At 48.5% G+C, this 22155-nt stretch overlaps 1 long non-coding RNA gene across 1 annotated transcript in view; it reads right to left on the minus strand.

Moving 5' to 3' along the window:
* Positions 1 to 1062: 1062 nt before the first annotated feature.
* The window catches only part of LOC144144836 (uncharacterized), a 50077-nt gene continuing 28984 nt past the window's right edge, over positions 1063 to 22155 (minus strand). The window contains exons 2-4 of the long non-coding RNA XR_013317347.1: positions 17507 to 17589; positions 6672 to 6770; positions 1063 to 1298 (exon numbers count right to left, since the gene is read on the minus strand). This is a non-coding gene — a long non-coding RNA (uncharacterized LOC144144836). The remainder of the gene's footprint in view (positions 1299 to 6671; positions 6771 to 17506; positions 17590 to 22155) is intronic.

Here is a 22155-nt window from a genome sequence, read left to right on the forward strand (position 1 = left end):
TACACCCTTTTTCTTTACGCGTTTTTGCTTAGTTCAGAACACTCTATTTTGTAGCTTTGCACTCTTCTGGGAAAAAAGGGTGTTGAAATAAGGCACACGCTTTTTGAAGGGTGTTGAGGTGGGGTGAAGATTTTTTTGGTATATAAAAAAATTCTATAACTTATGGAACACCAAAAACTACCTCCTGATTAAAAAGTTTTTGCAAATCCGCGTGTTCATTTCTATATTCTTATAGTAAAATCCATACTTGGAAAATTAGCGCTAAAATATCTGTTTTTTGCGACAAGCCCACCGATTGAATCAGGGGGCTTTTTTCTGCTGGATATAAAAGCACGAAAAGCGCATGTATTACTAAGTAAGTATGTACGCCCTGTACCGCTTGTATCCGGTTGGTTTTCGTACTCAATTCATTTGTGTTCCACCAGCAACTTGTGCGTTTTGAGTGTTTGTGTTAAATGCTGCGCGAATCCCCCGATTCACATTGCCACTGCGCATGCCATCACCTTAAAAAAAGAGTGTGACGATGCTCAGCACCCTCTTTCTGGGTGTTGAGCTCAACACCCTTTTTTCGTTCGTACAGCCTTTATTTTTGCCAAAACAGCTTTTAAGGGTGTTAGCCACGGGACGAGATTTTTACACCATTCTTGCCAAAAGGGTGCAAAAAGTTTATTTTGTGGTTGGAAAACCCCGGTGTGTGTGTAGGGATAATATATAGAAACAACAGCTCCGAAACGGTTACACATAATCACGTTTAAACTGTTGCGCCGCCTTTCAGAACCACACGTGTAATTCTAAAGTGTTGCTCCGCACGAAACAGACGTGGAACTGCTTAAAAAATTCTTTGAAGCAGTATGAACGATTATCAATTCTAGTGCATTCCCCGCAGAAATCTTTGATATCACACGAAAACTGAAGAGTTAATTTATTAGATAATTTTTTTAAGACAAAGCCCTCTGCTGAAATTGAGTTCCCTGAAAACTTCACGCAGCATGCATTTGGTGTACCTTCTTTTGCAGTTATTTTAAATGCGTACAGGTACAGGGCTGATTGATAATAGTTATAGCAGAGTTCAAGAACATGCCGTTTAACAGGCCAGAAGAATCAATTTTATGTCTTTTTTTCAAGTCCGCTACAAAACTCTTCATAGTAAACTTGGCATTGCAGAGGTTTGCAGTTATTGCGCATGTAGGTTTTGCAACAGTCGCTCATTTCTTGAGGCCTGGATAAGGAAAGGTTATCTGTTGATCCCCACCTTTCCCACAGTTCACAGTCTGGTTTGTTGTCGGCATCCGCTCGTTCTGGATGGAAGAAGAAACATGTATGCTGATCAATAAAAAACTCCAAATAATTCTTCGTATACATTTGCTGAAACAATTTGGTAGACAGGATGCGTTTTGAATTGGGTGATGCCTAAAATTTCCACAAGCTGAAATTTTCAGCAAGTGAAACACAAGATAGGGCACACGACTTCGCAATATCATCACACCTGATCTAAAAGCTATTGATAGGTACACCGCAGCCTCAGTGAAAGAAGCATGCAACTTGCATTTTATAGCCTTCAAAGTACTTTTCGTGCGTGTCTTTTGCTGGCTATTTTGAAACAAAATTCACGTAATTTTTCCCGGTGGAAGGATCAGTCGAGGTGCCTTTTTTGGGGTTCAGCGGCACCGCACCGCTGCATAAAAGCCAACGAAACTGTGCTATCATAAAGACGGGCGCCTCATTTCAGACATCATATTTGCCGGGCAATCTAGCATTGCTTTTTACACTACCTACGCATGTGCTTTTGCAAAGTTAAATAGATTAATTAAGAACTTCACCGGTCGTGGGAACGTTCATTCCACTGTTTTGCACTGTTTCGCACCAGGAGAAATATAAGTGGGTAACCGCATATTAATGCTTGGCGCGATATTCTTATATCTTGTGAAATTACAAATTTAATTACTCTCTCACGGTGTCGTGGGTACATAGCCTCATGAACTTAGGATTTCCCCATTCATCCGATGCGGTCTCAATAATGTAGCTTTGGATTTGCCCAAAAAGAATAAAAGCTTCCTCGTCCGTATTAACGTCCCTATTTCTTTGCCCCCTACCTTTTTTCTATGAACAGTAGTGGCTTAAAGGCTGAACCTACTGGTGGGCTGAAACTCAAGTTATATAGGTCGGCTGCACACAGCCGACCTATCTTGCTTTCACTAAATAAAATGTTTCCCCAGCTTAGTTGTATTACTAAGTCAACGTACCTAAAAGAAGTTATTCGGCTCAGAAGTAGACGTTTTAACTTAGGGATGAAGCAACCAACCGTTTTTATTCAACCTCAATTATGAACTCATGTCTTAAGTTGATATCGCAACAGTCCATTCTCTAATCAGTCATTAACGATGTCTACAACACGGCGATCCACTTCGTAAACAAAAATAACCTCACGTTTTAATTTCCCAGGCAACAGTGAATAGCCTGATTAATCATTTGTGCGTCAGGAGGTAGTCAACGTAAACGCGTTGTTATTTGATAATACTAAAAATAATAAAGTGTCTCGTTGAACAAACGTATGTGGCTTCAAATATCATTTATAGCATTATCAGCTTCTCTGACTTATAGGCATTCCCTTCTTCTCGGTAGTAAAGAGTTGTGCTGTTCATCAGCTTGTGCAGATAACCAAAAATATAAATGTTGGCTTGAACACCATGCTGGTTTTTTCTATGTTGCAGACATCCCTTTCCTCTCCCCTTCCATAACCCTCTTATTTCAATAAAAGTTTGCAGCAGCCGACAAAATTTATTTTTATTTTGACAATTGCGTACCCAACACGTATGTCAGCTTACTGGCATCCAGTTTTTTCACACAACACACAATTCCTCTCCCCAATCATTGTGGTCTCCTCACGGCGGCAGTACTAATACCAGTGTATATTGCAACATCCGTGCTTTCAGAAGTACACATGCTGCCAACGTGGTCGCTGGTTGAATTTGATCTCCTGCCAACGTCGGTGTATGTGAAAACGCTGAAGAAAAATTTGAAAAATTGTGATGCCCGTAAAAAATTGAACAGAAAAGATGCGAGTGCCCCTCGGGACTTGCACCAAGAAGGCGATTTGCCAAATGTCGTGCCCAGATACTTGGCGCAAATTATATCAAGAAGGCGATTTGCCAAATGTCGTGCCCAGATACTTGGCGCAAATTTTGTCACTTTCTACTGCATGCAGCTTCGTAAAGTCTTAACCGGGTTGGCGGAATTCATGTTTAAGCATTGTGACTTTTAAAAAAAAGAAAACTATTAGCAATAGGAATATACTTAGGGCAACTCACGCAGTTGTCTCTGCCATATGGCAGTACTCGGAACAAGGTCCCATTGATATTTTCTAGTACCCTGCCAAAACAAATTTAATCCGGCCGTTATATTTTTAGAAACTGCTCTTGAAGCGCTTTCTGAAGTAGCCAGGGAATGACCTCAATCAAGAAAATTTTGTACGGACTTTCCGTTCCCAGCCCTGAACTGGTAACTACAGAGGTTATCAGAGGATTTTGTAACCGGGGCCATATGTCAATGTTTGGTGGCAGCTGTTGCTATATGTTTAAACCCCATAAATGGACTCATAAACGCGGCTGCATGTTTGCAAACGATAAAATGCAAAGCACCTGGCCATGCTTTAGATAAGTGCATGAAGCCTGCCTAAATAAATTACCAGCGCGCATTCAATGCTCCTTAACATCTCAAGGTCTTCAAGTAAGCTTGCTACCCGTTCGATTTTCTCGACGTGTCCAAGTATTGAAGGAATATTCGATCATTTTGCTTAGAAACTGGTTCACTATATTTAGTGAGAGGCTAACCTTTTAAACGTTTTCTGATTCTATAGTCTCTACGTTGTTAAGTAACTATTTGCACGCAGTGTTCCCAAAAGAGATTGCAAACTGTGAGGACATGAGGCCTTTTTTGGCGGGCCACTCGGACGCACTAGTAGATGCGATATTCGCTGTTCAAAGGAATGCCGTCCCTTCCCGGAACAAAGGAATGCCGTCCCAAACCGCAGTGGGCCCCTTCCCGGCCGCCGCAGAGAGCAAATGTCCACGGGTGGGCTTGACATCAGCCCCACGTTCGGGCGCCAGATGTGGTCCTGCTCTCTACGGCCGTCCAGAAATGAGGCACACTGCGGCTGAGTACAATGAGAAACTCTTTACTCACATCCTCGTCCGGGCATACACACGCACACCAGCCAAAAACACTCTGCGTCCTGACCCCAAGTCCCGCGCCTCTCTCACTCCACCGCCCGCTCCTACACGTCCCCTCGCGCCATCTCTCCGGCGGCGGCGTCTCCAAGTCTTGAGGCCCCGTAGCCGCACGGCAGGCGAGGAGGGCAAGGGAAGGGAGCTCGCGGCGTGGGGCTCTGGGCAACACCCTCCAGGCCAGACGGTGTCGTGCCAACGCGCTCCCCACACGGTATATGTGTGCACTGGTCGGTGGCGGAAGGAGAGCGGTGTGAAAGCACAGGTAGAATTCATGCCGCTATCGACAACATGCGCGTTGTGCTAGTGGGAGATTTATACGCGGAAGAATCATGGCTCAAAGCACCCTGTCATTGGTCGTCTGTAATCGAGTGGTTTGGGTCTGGTTCGTGTGCCAAGCAGACAGTACTACAACGGGGCAGGGAAATGGAGAGCGACATGTTTATCCGCTAGAATGAGCCTAAAGGCCTTCCAGGTTTTAGCTCGCTATGGGCGGGACGCATATGGTTTACTTCTAAGAGGAAGAGTGGGAATTGAAGAAGGGTCTTCCCGAACGGAAGCGCGAATGGGAACAAGAACTACGGAAACCGATGGCTATGCCGTTGCCCCCTTGTAATGCTGACGTGATCCAATATTACATGTTCAGCGTAAAGGGCTTTCAGAATGACACTTTCGACGGTGTCTTCAACTTCTAAGCACGCGAATATAGCCGGTTGCCGGTGTATGCGTGCATGGGTCGGGAGCAGAGGGACGGGCGGGGGCGTGCACGCGTAGCTATAGGATTTGTGCCGTTTCTGATGACATGTCTGTTGTGCTGCGGGAAATTTAAACTCGGACGTCCAACGGCCCAATATGACCTGTCCGGTGTCCTCAGCAGTCGAACGCATTTGGTAGGTGTGTCACCAGAATGAGACCGGGGGAAACATAGTTTCATGTGTGTCCGCTAGAATAAAGCTCGGCTAATTCCACGTTTCATTCAGCTAATTGGCTATAATCTATGTCAATTCGCAAATTACAAACTTGTTTTGTTCCGTGCACACTGTGGATCCAGCATCGCAGATCATCCTGCTTCACGGAGTGGAAGAGTAGTAATTTTTTTGAAGAAACGGATGATCTGAAACACAACAAATTCCCACTGACGTGTAGAAGGCAGCCTTGGTAGAATATGCCTGCTGCGCTTACTCGATTACTGACTGGTAGGTCACTTCCATCTGTCTGTAATGGCAGCCTTTTTTTCTTGTTTCCGTTTGAAAAGACCATTTTTGATCTTGGCATACCATGCAGCGACGCATATTTGGGCCTCCAAATTCCGCACGTTACACCTTTTAAAAGAGTATGTCGTGAACATGTTGCGTTTAAGCGACGGAAAAGTTTCTTGCAGATGACCTTTAACTTCTCTGACTCTTCTCCCGCCTTCACTTGTCCTTAGAGTTGTCTAGTAGCCTGCGATTCGGCAAAGCGTCGCGTGTTGGTAACATGTGTGAAGCTACTGGACTTAGAGCTCGATGCAGCCTACAAACGAAAATCGTCTCGTGCCTTAGCCATGGCTAATCCGCGACGCGTGGCTTAGCCAGACCCGATGTTTCCTAGCTAAGCCACGACAAGTGGCTTAGTTTCAACATAGCGAACGAATTGTTACAACCTGCCAGCGCCCTGCCGCCGACTGATTTCGTCGCAGGGTCGGTGAGCCGTTCAGTAACGCAGTCAAGCCAAGCCATCTTGCTTTGACATCATACAAAAAGTCATAGGAAATCCAAATAGGATGAACTTAGGATAGCATTTTCTAGTTGATGTCCTACCGAATAAGGTCGCGTGAACGCAGAGAGAGGGGCGAAAAAATGGCCTTGAGACTCCAGACTACAATTTGCGTAAGTAATCCCGCAATGTTTACGCATCCCTTGTGTTCTTTTAAAGGCTCCCAAGGAGTTCTTTTTAAATTGTAACGGTGCTTTAGCGGTCATGGTTAAATTCTTTTACACGGTCCTGTCTTTCCTCGTTAAAATGAATAAGCGTAAAATAACGCCGTAGCTTAAAATTAGCGTTTTTTTATAATTGGCACGTTTTTTGCAAAGGATTAGCAGGCGAACAATTATGTCCGTAACTTTAATGCAAGCAAAAATGGCAGCGCATTTACAAAGACAGTGGTGCTTACGCCGTTGTTAAAGTTGTGTTTCCTGAAATTAGACAGCCACAAAAAATTATTCCGTTGCTGCAATAAAGAAAATGCTTGAGACTGCAACCAACAATTTTTGTCAACACAGGTACACCGCCAATAAAGGCATCGCGCTTAATCATTAGCTTTAATTGCGCCTTTGGTAACAATTGAACAATAAATAACTGCCTTTATTCGAAAGAAACATTAAAATTTATTATTTTGAAAGCTTTTATTAGGTGCACTCTAGATGTCAGCCGTGACATATATTTCAACGGGATTGTTACTACACTTACCAGTGGTTGGGTCCAGAGAAAGTACCTCAATAACTGTGCAGTCAGGTCCAAAGAAGACAAATTTCCAATCTGGCTTCGGATAGGAATAGCCCTTCCACCCTAAAAAAATCAGATTTAACAGGAAAATATGCAGATGGCAAGCTCCTTATTTAGCTCTTTCACAAAAGCTTGCATATGGGGTCACTACGCGAGACAACATATGATTATTGAGTTTTGTGTTCTGAAGAAGTGAAAACGTTTTTCAGTAGTTTTGTACCAAAGCACATTCTAGCACCGCTTTCCTCCTCTATTCGGCGGAGGAGGAGCAGGTGTCGCACTGAGCCCTTACTCGACCTTTTGGGGCCACAGCTACTAGCTGAGCGCTTTCCCATTGTCTCTCGGGCTGTGTCACGAACCTAGAGTATTCTACAGCGTAATGGTGGTTTTTGCCGCTGAGAAGTAGTGGTGGGCATCATGCTTTGGGGGTAAATTAGTCTGTTGTACGCCATATCAACGCTCCGGAGAAGTTACCACGGTGAAAATTTCAGGACGTGGCCACAGACCAAAGGAACCATAGCGTATAAGTAGTTACGTTGTTTATGGCCCTGTGCCCCTCTCCACTGAGTCTTGGCGAGACGTCAGCCTCAAAAGCGCTTGTGGAAAAACGACGTACGGAATTGCATTCTCTCTTGCTCTCAGCAGATTCGGGTTAGCTGATGGGATAATGTTAAGAGCGCGTTCTGGGTCATTTTCATGAGCACAGCAGCCTTCTGCGGCGTGTGACTTCTGGAAGTATTTTCCGACCGACGGCGGAAGGGCCTGTACGATGCATGCAGAAAATATATTTCTGGAGCGTAGTCCGTCCTAAGATTGCCTGATGTTACAAGAATTCCAGCTGCGAGCATCTTGGTGCGGCTGGTTTCGATGACCACTTATTTTGAGAAGCTCGGCATCGCAATTAGTCGCCAGTTTAATGTTATACTGCCATTGTTGTTGGTTTTGTTTTTACTTGCAGAGCGTGAAACTATAGCATAAGGTTGTGCAAGTTGTTACCAATCACACATGTGACCCAACGCATTTTTGTCCACATGTATGACGGTCCTCCTATCAGCGCGCGTACTCAGGACGTTGCTGTGAACCTCTTCTGTGAAACTTGGGGCCGGTAGTTTCACATGCGCCATCTTCCTTGCTTGGTTGGGGAAAAGTATGGCGGCCAAGGTCACTTAGGCCCCGCTGCAATTGCAGCCGCCTAACGAAACACGCTGAAAAGAAACAGGGTCATTCTTCATCACGCTGCAATACCACCAAACAGATGGCGCTGCCGCATGGCTAAACAACGTACTTCCGTGCTTGTCGTACAATAGGCAGTTTTTCACCCCTGCCGAGCATTGTAAGGGACCTTGTGCCTTCACTTCAATGACTACGAGTGGTCGACACCAATGGCGAGGTGTTGCCACAAAAATAAGAGTAATATTTTTGACGTCAGAGGTGCCACAATTAGGATATTGTTCATAAATAGAAAATGCGCCCAATTTCCGTACTGATTAGAAATTTAATAAACCGCAGCCTTGCGACACCGTGCCACTTAGACACAAACCGATTTCCTGCATTACACCGCATGTTCTTCTTAATGTCTTGTGCCTACGAGTCCAACGCGCCTAATATTTACTGGCTTTCCTTTTACACGATATCTCACAGTGTTATTATTAAAGATATTTCAGCAATGGTAAATGCACAGCCTCAGGACTTTATTTCCCGGAACCAATGACGACACGCGCATAATGTATTTCAGCATTTATACAGCCATGTACCGTAACATTTGGTGAAGTTAGCTTACGCTATCTAAAAACACGTTACAGCCCATGATGAATATCAAGATGCGACAGATTCGTTTGTAGTGTAAATTATGAATAACGAAATGAAACGGCTCACAAAAAATTATTCTGAAAGATTAACAAACAAACTGTGCAGTTGTCGGTGAAACAAGACAAATACAAACGTTTTTTGCGCATGTTGTTGTGCCAGAGCGCCCGGCCTGATGTCGTTGCACCGGGCGACGCGCCGAGAGGGGGGTGGGGGGCTGATTGACGCCGCAACAAGACCAAACAGCCCGCGGCCAAAAGGCCCAAACTTGCATCGCCACAGCGTCGCCTCTACGTTTCCCGTCGTAGCGGCTCGGCCGAATCGTGCATCGGGTGAACCACCGGCAACGGACATGCCGCTACACGCCTGGAGACGGCTCCACTTAGACGGGAAGGGCGTGGTCTTCCCTTTCCCCAGCGCGGTGTCTGGGCTGACGGAACCGCTTCGCCTCCATTAGTCGGAGTTCAAGTTTCGGCCAGAGAGAGTCGTGATTGGAGCGCTTGGAACCGCTCGCGGCTACAACGGACTTCCGGGTGTATAAAAACCCGCCCGCTCTCCAACAAAAAACTGCAGACAAAGGGAACAACTTTCACTGCTCGTCCCTTGAGCCATGCAGTTCCTCCCTCCAACCAACTGGTTAGTCCCCCAGCCGCACGGGTATTGGGCGAGGAGCAACGTTGCTCTTCCACGAACCGCTCCCTCTCGCGCTCCACGGCGAGAAACATGGTTGCTCAGCGGTGCTGAACAAGCACCAGCCAGCGGCATCAACCACTCACCACCGCAAACCACCATGTTTTGATTTACGCAAACTAAGTGCCACATGCATGAGATAAGCTAATTTTGTGCGTAAATATTTCACCGCAGACTGTTGAAGGCGCCCTAATAGCAGCGCTCATCGCATATTGCCCGCTATACGAAGCCTATTCCGGCGGAGGGGATACGTCTTGGCCGCAATCAGCGATGCAAAACAACCGCCACGGGCGCTGCGGCGTAAGGTACGACCGAGAAACACGCCAATCACCCGAGGTAGCCACCGCGCGCCGTGCGCGCCGGTTCTCGCCCACTTGTAGCAACCAGTTCCAGTTTTCTGTACTCTTTGGTTACAGTTTGTAACTACCATGTAAAAAGAAGATATGCGGAATCGTTATGTGATATGAGATATGCTACCATTACTGTATTTTTAGAAAAATGAATGTCCGTTTCGTAAAGATGCAATGAGAGGAACACCTCACCCCACCGTCCGCATCTGACAAACGACGGCTATATATAATGAAGTGTGGCCGAGGCGAATGGCTAATTCTGGTGCGGCATTTGTTTGCGTTTCTGTCCTTTGTGCTGTGGTATACATGTGGTGTGTTGCTGACGTTGGGGTTATGGCGTATCTGGATATTGCATGGAGTGGTGCGTTTAAATGCGTGCCTCTGTACAGATATCCCCGAAAAAGCCTCTTCTGGTGGAACCGTTCTTTTTTTTTCAGATTATTTTAGAGCAAGAATAATGAGCCTTCTATTAGGCTCTGGTGTTTAACAATCAATTGAGAGCACAATCTATGAGCGATCGGTTTTTTAAATAAACAAATGCTTCCAGCGCACTCAACCGTGCCCGCAGCGATCCTCGTAGTGTTCGAAAACGCCCCTCAAGGTATTCAAACACGCTCATAGCAGCATGCACGAACCCCTTAGGTGGTGCTTACTATACGCGTAACCTGGTGGCGATGATATATGCATAATCAGAAGCAAAAACGAGCGCTGCACTGAGCGGGCTTGTTTACCGGTGGCCATTTTGGCTGAAGGGAGCAACGTTGCTCCCTCCGCTAAAGGCGCAACGTTGGTCCTTTTGGGGACAAACGTACGATACATCGCAGTTAGTCCTTTTAGGGAGAAACTACCACACCCTTTTTTCTTAGAGTGCGGAGGCGCAGTGAGCGTGCCACTTTGCAGCGGCGCTTTTCGGAGGCACCGAGTGGAGACGTGCTGTCGCCTTTATGTGAGGCATGCAACGTTTTTATTGCTCTTTTACATACTGCATATAAATATTGCTTCAACTTTTGCTGGGTTGACAACTTCACCGCTCTGATCTGCGCCGCGTCGATAGCGGATGGAGCAAGGCAACTTCACTACCCCGGTGATTGCGCTCGGATGCTGAGTCACAACAGTGGTGGCTGCGGCAAAAGGTCCCAGTCCAAACAATGGTGAGAGCGTCGGGATGACTGATTCCCAACATCGGTGGCAGCGGTGTAACGTGAGTCCCAACATTGGATGGAAGCTGCGGGATCGACCTGCAACGGCTACTACGTAGTGTGGTAACTGCTCAATATTCGCTCTCAGTTCACCAGACTTCTCTAGCACAGGTTATCGTAGTTTAGAGAGGGGCTGTGTGAAGCACTGTGTAAAGCTTGGATTGTTTCAAGCTTGACAAATTGTTTTGAGGCCAAAGCTGATGATTGATTGATTGTAGGGTTTAACGCGCCGACGCAACGCAGGCGATGAGGCGCGCCGTAGTGGAGGGCTACGGATTAATTTTGACCACCTGGGGATCTTTAACGTGCGCCGAAATCTCGTACACACGGGCGTTTTTGCTTTTCGCCTCCATCAGAAAAGCGGCCGCCGCGGCCGGGAATCGAACCCGCGACCTTGTGCTCAGCAGCGCAACGCCTTAGCCACTGAGCCACCGCGGCGGGTTTGAGGCCAAAGCTATTGCCGAGAGTGTAAACAAAGCACGGTAGGGAATTAGTTGTGCGTGCCTTACTAGGAGGTCGGTAGTATAGAAACGGCAACGGAATTCTAACGTGGGCGAGCCGCAAGAGGCTAGTGCAAACGATGGAGGACCTTAAAGTGAAGGAACTCATCGAAATTTGCAAGGAGCTAGGCATTTAGTTAGGCCGTGTGAAAAGCAAACCTGCGATCCTTGAGATCAAGCAGGAGGATAACGTAACGGCTGAGGAAGTCGATGAGGCCAGGGCTGAAATCAAACAGCGCCGTGAGCGCGAGGACGTCGAAAAGAAATTGCGCCGTGAGCGCGGGGAGGCTGAAAAAAGAGAACTCCGTGACCGCGAAGAGGCAGAGTGGCAGAAGCGGAGGCAGCAAGCCGAAAAGCGGGAACAGAGAGAGCAAGCCGAATAGCAGAAGTGGAGGTAAAAAGCCCAAAGACAGCTCGAGTTGGTGAGGCTAAAGTTGTGTCTCCAGCGGTGCTCTACGGCGCCCAGCATGACTTCTCCAACGGTTCAAGCGATCCGTCCAAAAATGTAGGATCAACTGCCGCCGTTCACTGTTGCAAGGTCAGGGCCAAAAGCCGGAGCGTCCCAGGAGAGACGCGATGCGACCGAAATCGTATTCTTGGACAGGAAACGAGCCAGGATGGCGCAGAGGCAGAGGAGCCGCGTCGAAATAAAGATTTCAATACGCACAGTCTGCGAATAGTTAGCAAGCGGGGACGCTCTCGAAGAATCTTGACTCTTTCCAGCGAGCGAGACACGAAAGGACGCGAACTAAGAGACGACGGAAAACTCTCGTGGTAGCCTAGTCGTGACGCCAGTGGCTGAAGCGGGTTGCGTTGAACCCTTCGGTGGGTAAACGCAGTGGACGCAGCCGGGCGACACGAAGAGCACGGTGGGCCCAGTGTTCGAACACCTGTTGCGAGAAAACGGGTTCAAGGTCGAAGCGCTGCCGAGAGAGAAATCCAGTGAGCTCGGGGCGAATGACGCTAACAGAGACAGTATCGCCATATCGGAGCAAAGGGATACCTACACGAGATAACGTAGTAGCTGGAACTTCCGAAAGGGCCATACGCGTCCACTGATCGCGTTCATGTGTCTGTCTCGGTTCCGAAAATCTCGGCAGAATACTAAGAATTACGGGAGTTCTTGGGGGTGGCTTCCGTCCGGAGCGCGCACAGTGTGCGATATAGCGATTTTTTGCGGGAAATTGCGTACAGTGAGGTTTGCCAGATGAAGCCGCACGAGCCCCCGGGAACAGAAAGTTTTACTTCGGGTGCAAACTCTAACTCGGGCGATGCTGTGGAAAAGCCTGGGAGCGGTGCACGCAAGACGCGCGTGCAACGAAGCCTGAGCGACGAGCGGACAGAAAGCTCTGTAAGTAGCTTAGACGAGCCGCCGATGGCCGAAACAGGTGGCGTCATCCCCATCGGCGGGAAAATCACCTTTTCGTGGCGGGCAAGGCGAACTCGACATTGTCCCCAGTCCTCGAAAGCTGGCATGCAATCAAGGTAGCGCACAGTTTTAAATGCAGAGCATTTCAGTAACTCACGATGTCACCCGCATTGACGTCCGTAGGCGTCCGTAGTCGTAGTCCGCACCTTTCCCCTTACACTATATATATAAAAAATACTATCCGGCGCCTGGTTTCGATCCCTCGACCCTGCGGGCGGAACGCAATGTACATGGTGCTCTACCCACTGCGCCACAAAGCCGACACAGAATGGGAGGCTACGAACGCGCCTTATATCCTTGACTCATTCAAATTACTGCTGACGAGCGCTCTCTCGTCAGCAGTTGCCACAAGTGCAACAACATTAACGTAACGCAAACTACTTAACGTCGTGCGCCCCCGGAAATGGTCTGCATTTGATCGTGCCCTTGCGAGGGGGATGTTTCACTGCGCCGCCATGCGAACAGTTTGCCATTATAGTTTCCGCCCGCTCCGGTCGGTGTCGCCACGGTTCAAACCACGGCAGGGGAGCTGCGCGGGCGTTCGTTGATCGGCGTGCGTTCCGGCGTGGTGGTTTGATCAGTTTGATGTTTCGCTTACTTTCGTAAGAACCAACCCAACGAGCGTTCCTAACTAAATGAACGCGGGTGCAGCCTTTACTACACATTTTAACCTGCACCCGCATTCTAACCCAGTGGAGCGACGGCACTCAGTGCTAAAGCGAAAGTTGAGAGCTCTTTGCGTTGAGCGAAAACGAGATTGGGAGGCGTGCGTTCCTGCCGCTATGTTGGCCTTGAAGTCAGCTCCACACGAGATTACGGGCATCAGCCCTGCGAAGCTTATGAGCGGGGAAAGAGAACGCGTTTCAAATGACGAGACGAGCCAGGGGTGAAGAGCTAATTTTAACGCTGCGTTTGTGTCCTCGTTCGGAACTCGCCGCCCCGTCATTTTGAGCTTCGGTCTCAAAACGCACCGTATCGCCTCTAGAAAGTAATGGATCGTGTATTTCGTCGTCTGTCTGAGTACGCGCTCCCTTATCTCGACGATATTGCTATCTTTTCGAGCACATGGTAGGAGCATGTATATCACTTAGAGTCGCTCCGAGCAGGCTCAAAGAAGCAGGTGTAACAGCCGAACCGTCGAAGTGTCACATTGGTTGCGGCGAAAGGACGTGTGTAGCGCATATGATGGTATCACGGCCGACGCAGGCCGTAAAAGATCAAAGTAGTCGCGGTCATGAACTATCGCAGAATAACCACTAAGTCTAAGATAAGGGCTTTTTTGGGTGTCGCTGATATTACCAGCATTATGTGAGAGACTACGCCACACTGACTAGTCCTTTAACTGACGTTCTTAGAAAGCCGGAACCAGTTCTTAGAAAGCCGGATCCGGACCTCCCTCCTCCCAGCTCCGGCTGGGAGGAGGAAGTTGTGCTAACACAAAATTGAGCATAACTTGCACTAAAGGTGGAAGGTTACTGACCGTCACCTAGTTGGTCGTGACATTTCGAGTTCCGCAGTGACGTCCCAGTTTGCCAAGAACCAGAATCCATGTCGGGTAGCATTTTCGATTCCGTGAGCCTGCAGCTACAGTAGCTAGAGCTCCGTTCATTGTGTTGTCACAGTCCCGGGGTCCTAGAAGTTTCTGTGGAACTGAAAACGCCAGCGTGGGCAGTTGGTTCGCAGTGCACGAGCTTGGGAGTAGGTATTTTCTACGGGACCCCACACGTATGATAGAGGAGGTGGTTTTCTATTAAAAAAAAAAAAACATCGTGCCTCTGGTTTGAGACAAACTACATTGGAACCCCGATAATACGACTTTCATGGGACCGCGAGAAGGTGTCGTATTACCCGTATGTCGTACGACCGGGGTGCGGGTAAATGCCGGCCTAGTAGACGGTCTAGCGGGACAGCTGGGCTAAGAACTTATTTAAATTACTATATTATCGCGTTCTCGCGTCATTTTCGAACATTTATCTGAAATCCCAAGTTTAGAAAAAACAAACCCCTATCTTGTGCCCCCCTCCCCTCCAAGGTGTACGAGCTAGCACACCAGCTTAACGCTGCGCGGTAAGCTACACCCGTGCCACCCGGCGCTCTTAGAGAGTCTTAGCATAGCGGGTACCGTCCGCTAACGCTACTGCGCCGGTGGCGGAGTTAGACTGGGCAGGTGCACATTCGTTCCGGTAGGGTGGATGTGTTCCGCGGGCCGGCGCTTTGCATGGCCGCGCATTCTATCTGCTGATGGGCAAGGTCCGTCGCAGCGGGAGCCTTCAGTACTCCTTATGCTAAAATTCCCCATTTATATCCCGCAAGCCCCGCGCCTTCTAGGCACTAGATAAGGCCGACGTGGTCGAGCAAATTGGGGGGGAAAAGCGAGCGTGGAACTGCCAAGGGTATGCGAAACGAACGATAGTACAAGGCGGAGATGAAAAAAAAAATTCCCGCGCCTTCCCGCGAGGGGAACACGAGTACATGCAGAGCATTGGGGGTCGTTAACGCCTCGTAAAGTCGCGTTAGGGTGGATAGTTGGGTCGTCGTTGCGTTGGTGTTGGTTTGGGGTAGAGAGAGGAGAGTAAAGTCCCGTTAGGGTGGAGCGAGCGTCAACCAAGGAAGGAAGGAGCAACGCAGTGACTGAAGCGCGAGCGACCGCTAGCCGCTTTATATTTGCAGCGCGCGCAGTAGAGGGAGAGCAGTACGGGGGGGAGAGCGCGCATGCGCAAGCAACGCGCGCCCTTCCACGTCCCACCGCGCTGCTATCACGCACCTGTTACACCGAGACCGCGACGGAGCGAACGGGCTGACTACGACGCATGCGCGCGCCAGCTGCTGTTGAGAGAGAGGAGGAAGGAGGAGAGGTGCACCTGCTGCGGACGCGGAGCTGTGAACGTCGTCCGACGCAGGAAGAGGCGAGGCTAAGAAATGCTCTGCATTTAAAACATAATTCCCGTACAGGGTGGAGACATCCTTTGAACGGTCACGTGCCGTCGCTGTTGGGTCAAAGTGTTCAACACAAAAGTGTTTTAGTTTTCCACAAGACCAAGCAACTCGAAATAGATACGATGATTGAAAATTCGCTAGTGAACCGTGTTGCGATGAAAATTATTGCTTGGTCTTGCCCCAGTGACTTGGCGCGGCGGCCAGCCAGTGCCCCGAAATGGCGGTGCCAACGTATACGTGTCTCCACCCTTGCGGCGGACGCGCGCGAATGTAGGCACCTCGCAAACAAAGAAGCGGAGTGACAACGCCGCTTTGAAAGACACTGATAAGCAGAGAGCAGAGAGAGGGGGAGAGAGCGTCGTGAAATAAAGAAACTTGGATCGAGCGGGCGAGGAAAGCGGACGTGCAGTCATCGCCGTGTGTTTGCGTGGTAGTGCTTTCGCATTCGTCGGCGGCTCGACGGGAGCTTCAAATTCACGGTCGCCAGCCACTTGAATACTGAACAATGACTTCTGGCGGTTGGCGCGTTGGCGTACTGCTACCGCGAGGGGCCGTCGCAGGTTAACTCCCGCTAGTGAGTACAAATTGTGCTTGCTTGCATCTGTTCAACACGTGGTCTCGCCTTCATGCCAACCTCTGCATATCAAGCAGCGTCAGACGGACCTTAAGCATAAATCACGGGACGAGGCGGCGAAGCGGGGTTAAATATGGGAAATGCGCCGGTGTATCCACGCAAGCGTCCGTCTTATGAAGCGGACCGCGTACACTGAGCGTCGTATCGTCGGGGTTTTAATGCATTGTTTCTATGGGGAGTTTGCCCGGGCCGCGGCAATTAGTCGTAAGGAGCGGGTCGTCGTAAGTCCGAAGGACGTACAGGAGGGGTTCCCATGTACATGGAACTGACAAGGTGGGAGGCATGCAAGAAAAACTAGGGCACTTGTTTGGTAAGGCCATTCGCAGTTATTTTTACGCCAAGCAGCAACATTCTAAACGTACTAAGAGAACCACTGATCCTTGCTTGGCTTACACTGTGGTCTTGCTCTCTCAACGCAGCAAGTAACACCGCACGATGTTTATGTAAGGGAAGTTCGAGCACATTTTGAAAGAGACTGCGCTTTGGCAGTAGTTCGCCTCCAAATCTACCACGTTATATAAAAGACCTATTGTTTTTCGAAGCATGTTTCATCGGATCAATGCAAGGTAAGAGGTAAAGCCACGAACAATGCCTTGCGATTCTCCTTTTATGAGGGGCGGGAGGGGCTTATTCTCTGTGGCCATTTTAAATTGGCCCGGCATTTCAAGCAAGACATCTGTTTTCTCCTCTTGTGCTCCACGCCCGGCAATCTTGTTCGAAAAGTAATGGGTGTCACACAGTCTACTCTGACTTTTTTCTTCTACTTCCGTCGAAAATGTTCCCGATACACTTGCATGGTTATATAAAAGAGAGCGTTCAGAGGTGCAAGCATGTAGACCGAAATCCGCTGCAGTCTATTCCCCAACGCATGACTGCGCACGTGCCGTGTCATCTGCTTTTTCGTCATTTGCGTTTTTATTGCATTGCGGGACACAACTTTAATTCAGTAAATTTCTTTACTGAGAACCGTGGGTAGTTCTCATCTACGTCGAAGTGTCGATGAAGGTTTGATCCAGCTCAAATTCAGCCGTAGGGCTACAAAAGAATGGTGTACAACTTCCTACATCGCAGTCAAAGACAAAAATCCTTCGTGGTCCAAGGCGAATTTTTATTCATCTGCGAAGGAAGGCCCGACAGCAATTATTTGTAGCCATATGGTTTCATTTAAGGTAGATGTCAGAATTTCTGTCGCTGAATTTAACTGTAACTAGGGTATTTTTATAAACTTGATCAATTACTTCGAACTGTACTTACTGTGCAGAAACGTAGATTGAGCGCGGTTATAACCGGCTGTGTTTCCATCCTCCGTAAACGTCATTTTAGTTTGTCCGACTGGCCTAGAGAAAACGAAAAGGGCAAGCAATATTTCATTAAACTAAGTTTCTATAGCCTTATCATGTTAAAAAAAAGACGGACGCCATGCATTTTGGCAACATAAAAGCGTTGCAAAGTTTCATACAATGTGCAGCACTTTTGAACAATATAATGCCCATTGGAATTAAAACTCCTTCGAAAGAGTTTTGCACGCGCTTAGCAAAGGGGAAGCCAAATAAGGGTCAAGATATACGCGAATCCCGTGTCCTGCGACAATAGGCAAGAGGAGAATTCTGAGGCAGAGGGGAGCCACTTTGTACAGGAACCAGACGCGTAACGGTGGAGAGAATTCTGTGAACATAAATGTAATCAGAGTCCCTGTAAATAAGCCTTGGCTATAAAATTTGGCGAAATCAACTCGTGTGGCCATTGTCGTCCACTACAGCTGAACAGCTCTCGTTGATGAATGAAGAAAGATTGTGATTTTTTGTTATTGTGAACTATCCTTATTCCCGCACCCCTGGCTTCAATTACCATGCCTGCTACTAGCTTTTCTTTTCCTTGGAAGCAAACATATAAAATGTTATAGTGATCTGCTGCTTACCACGCACGCGGTTTAGGCCTCTCAAGTTTTATAATGCTTCGACTTAAATATGCTACGGTGACAAAAAATACAACTTTGCTAAACATAAAAGAATTACCTCACCGAGCTCCATGTGAGCCACGAAAGACGTTTTTCCACATAAAAAAGGCAAGAAATGTGTAAAAACGTTCAAACTTCGCGCAATGGTGACGTTTACGAAGAAGTAGTGACATGACAAGGGCCAGAACCAGAGAACATAAATTTCCTTGTGTAACCTGCATGTATGCATTGGGATGATGCCAGCAAACGTAACCATAGGCCTCACTACCATTCTCCAGTCAAGTGTCTTAGCGATAGCGTAGTTCGTCGGCTGCGAATTGGACAAACAAGATTATGGCACGTCATACAAAAGACGCCGAAAAGATGCTAGGGAAAATCCATCGCGTCAAATATTTTCTCTAACCGCTCTAATAATAGACTATAGTCTTGTGGACTACTTTTACGCGGGCATTTTCTTGTCTGTCTGTCTGTCGGTCTGTCTGTCTGTCTGTCTGTCTGTCTGTCTGTCTGTCTGTCTGTCTGTCTGTCTGTCTGTCTGTCTGTCTGTCTGTCCATTCCTCGATTCACCCGCCAAGCCACAGTTAAGGCGGAGTTTGAAGGATACGTTCCTTTAACCACAGGTTTTTCATTTCTTTTCATTTCATTACCTTAAAGGGGCACTCAAGTGGTTTGTAAAAATTACTAGCGCAAATTGTAGTCTGGAGTCTCTAGGCCATGTTTCGACCACTGCCGCTCCGTTTACGCGACAATATTCAGTATAAAAATCAAGTAAAAATGCTGTCCTACTTTGTGGATCCTCATTGTCTATTTTGTATCACGTTTGTTATAACATCCAAATAAGATGGCTTGGCTTGACGGCCCTAACGCAGGGCCCCTCAATCCTTCGACAAAAACAGTCAGCCAAGCGTTTATTTGGTCGCATCCCTGCGGGACGTCACAATTCATTCGCTCAGTTTTAACTAAGCTACGGAACGTTTGTGCCAGGAAGAATATTCCCTTAGTTTGTTAGTTTGCTGACTGTATCAAGATCTACGTTCAAGTCCGTCCACACAAGCGCATGGGCGGCGCTTCGCTGACTGGTACTCTAGTACAAAAATGTAAGGCCAATTGAAGGCGGTAAAAGAGCCATCGAAGTTTTAATCGGTAAAAACGAATTACGATCTACGGAAAAATTTATTTAAAGCATAAAACCAGCGTGCGGCAAGCATATTTTTTGGGGGCTGGGTGAACTAGAAAAGCGGTCAGCAGCACTGCCACACATTTGCGAACGCTTTTCCGTCTAATGAATGCAGACGCTAGACATGAAATACTGTGGTAATTTTGGGGCGCTTAATAAACGGGTGCTATACAAGGAACGGCCAGCTAAGCTCCGTGAAATACTAAAACTAAAGAGAAATGTAAACTGGCTACTTACTATACACGTTATACTTCAGCCCTTTGTATCGCTCGCTCATGACCGAGCGTTCAGGAACACCAATTATATAATTTTGCAAGGCGGAGTTTCGAATTCCCTATAGGGATTTCTTTTCAGTTGATTTATTTGTTTTGGGGCAAAGGTTTTTATACTGAGTGCACCATTTTTGTGCAGAAATGTTCGTTTCTCCAAGAACGGGTTTGTTGAACACGTGCAGACTTACACTGACACGCTCGCGATTTCTCGTTGGCGCGGTGTTACCATGAGCACCGACTGCTCGCGGACACAGTCCTGAATCGGCCACCCTTTTCCTGTTGCGGACACGCCTCGTACGATACAGGCACGAGCCAGGCAAGCACCAAAGGTGGGAAAAACGCCCATCGCATTTTAGCTTCTCCCCTGACGCGGAGGACGTTGATCCACTGCGTACGCCCCGGCTACTGATTGCTTAGATACGAAGCCATGCTGGTGTTAAGGTGCCGCCTTTTGGCGGAGTGGTGATGATGAGTATTCGCCCTGCACGGCATGAGGCCAATCGTTGAGGGCGAGAAAGACGACGATCGGTGTGGCGCCCAGCAGGAGCTAACACTGGCCTCTTCTGTGCCTCCGATTTTCCCCTTTTGTAAATAGCGTAAATACACCCATTTCTAACCGCGTCTACGCTGTCTCGTCTTGCGGAAGGTCTTACAACAATTTCGTGACGCGACTTAACTTCAAAGCGGACGTCAGCTCTCTCACGATACCATGCCTACCGATTCCCATCAACCCCATCAATCGGCCATGCCACCGTCGATTGTTTTGACCTACCCCCGCGATCCTGAATTTTTCTACGGCACTGGCGACGTCTACGTGGATGAATGGATCCCAATGTATGAGCATGTAAGTTGCCATAACAACTGGGGTCGCGCAATCATGCTGGCAAACATCGTGTTATATCTCAAGGGGACGGCCCTCACGTGGTATGATACCTATGAACATGAGCTATCTTGAGCTATGAAGAGGGTGTTTGGGAAGCCCCTCGGACGTCAGCTTGTTGCCAATCAAAAAGTTTCCAACCGTGCTCAGACGGCCTGGGAGCCGAATTTAGCATACATCCAAGATGTCCTTTCCGTTTGCGCAAAGGTCGACCCCCCAATGTCCGAGTCCGACAAGATTGGCCACATCTTATAAGGCATTGCCGACGACGTCTTTAACTTGCGTGTTATCCAGAACTGCTCGACAGTGGATAGTTTTCATGATGAGTTCCGACAATTCGATGATGCGAAATGCGGCCGCATTGTACAAAATATCACCACACTCCCCAATACAACGGCCAGATCGTCCTTGAGGGCTCAGCACCTCCTCCGCGCGACACTTCTTCGCCCAAAAATGTGGTACGCATTGTACGCCGGGAGCTGGAAGCTATGGCTCCGCCAACCTTGATTTCCCCAGCAGACCACGCAACACCCACGATATCCCTGATCCAGTCCGTAGTATACCAGGCCCTTGATAATCGGAACCTCGGTTCTTTGGGCTCCGTAAGTCGCCCTTGCAACCAAGATCTTCCGCCTATCTGTGCTCTCCGTGCCCAGTACATGCCTCCTCGACATCGCAACCCGGATGAGTAGCGTACACCTTACGACAAACCAATTTGCTACACCTGTCACCGCGTCGGTCATGTTTCTCGTTATTGCCCAAGCCGATTGCCACCACGATCCCGTTTCAGATTTTACAGGTACGAACGCCCAATAACAACCCGACCTTTTTTCCATCGCCGAGCCCAGGACGCCACGTACTCCTGCCCGCCCGTCGAACGACCTATTGACCGCCACAGTCGCTCACCGTCCCCTTGCCGTCGCCTACGGCCATCGCCCCAGCCCCGCCATTTCTCTTCTCCCCCTATCCTGGACGCCCCATTCAGTGTGACTAGAAAATACAGCGCATAGAGGTGACGATGCATTGGTGACCCTGCCCGAAAATCTTCTTTTTAACTGTTTCGCGCCATCCTAAATTTCTAGAGATAACCGTCGATGGTGTATGCGTCAGGCGTTAGGGGTCACTGGTACGTCAATTTCCTTAATTAGTTCTGACATTTGTCGATGGCTCAAAAATGTTCGCACTGCTTCCCCTACCAAGAGGAAGACGAAGACGACGAAGGTGGTTCCGGTGAAACCTCCCGTTTTCGTTCCCCCCTGTGTGCAGAAATTACCTCCTGCATATGTGCTGCATCGACTGGCACCAAGACTGCGCCCATCAAGGTCACTGGACCATCGCAAACGCCAGAAACAGTCCCGTAGAAGTTAGCGGGACGCCCATCAGGCCTAAAGTTCTCGCTCCCGCGCTCCAATAGCGCACCACCTGTCGAAGCGGTCGCAGCTACAACAGGCGGCATGGATGCACCTCCAGCTCCAGCGAACCAAGACGCGCCGTCGCCGACAATGAGTCAGCCACCCCTGCCGCCCCCGGCAGCATACGAACATGGAGCTTTTTCAGTCATTGCGGCACCGACAATGTACCAGCCATAGCTGCCGCCACCGGCAGCGTACGAACATG

Source organism: Haemaphysalis longicornis, unplaced genomic scaffold (assembly GCF_048455015.1).
Source record: "Haemaphysalis longicornis isolate Haplotype H1 unplaced genomic scaffold, Haemaphysalis longicornis Haplotype H1 scaffold_7, whole genome shotgun sequence".
NCBI lineage: Eukaryota > Metazoa > Arthropoda > Arachnida > Ixodida > Ixodidae > Haemaphysalis > Haemaphysalis longicornis.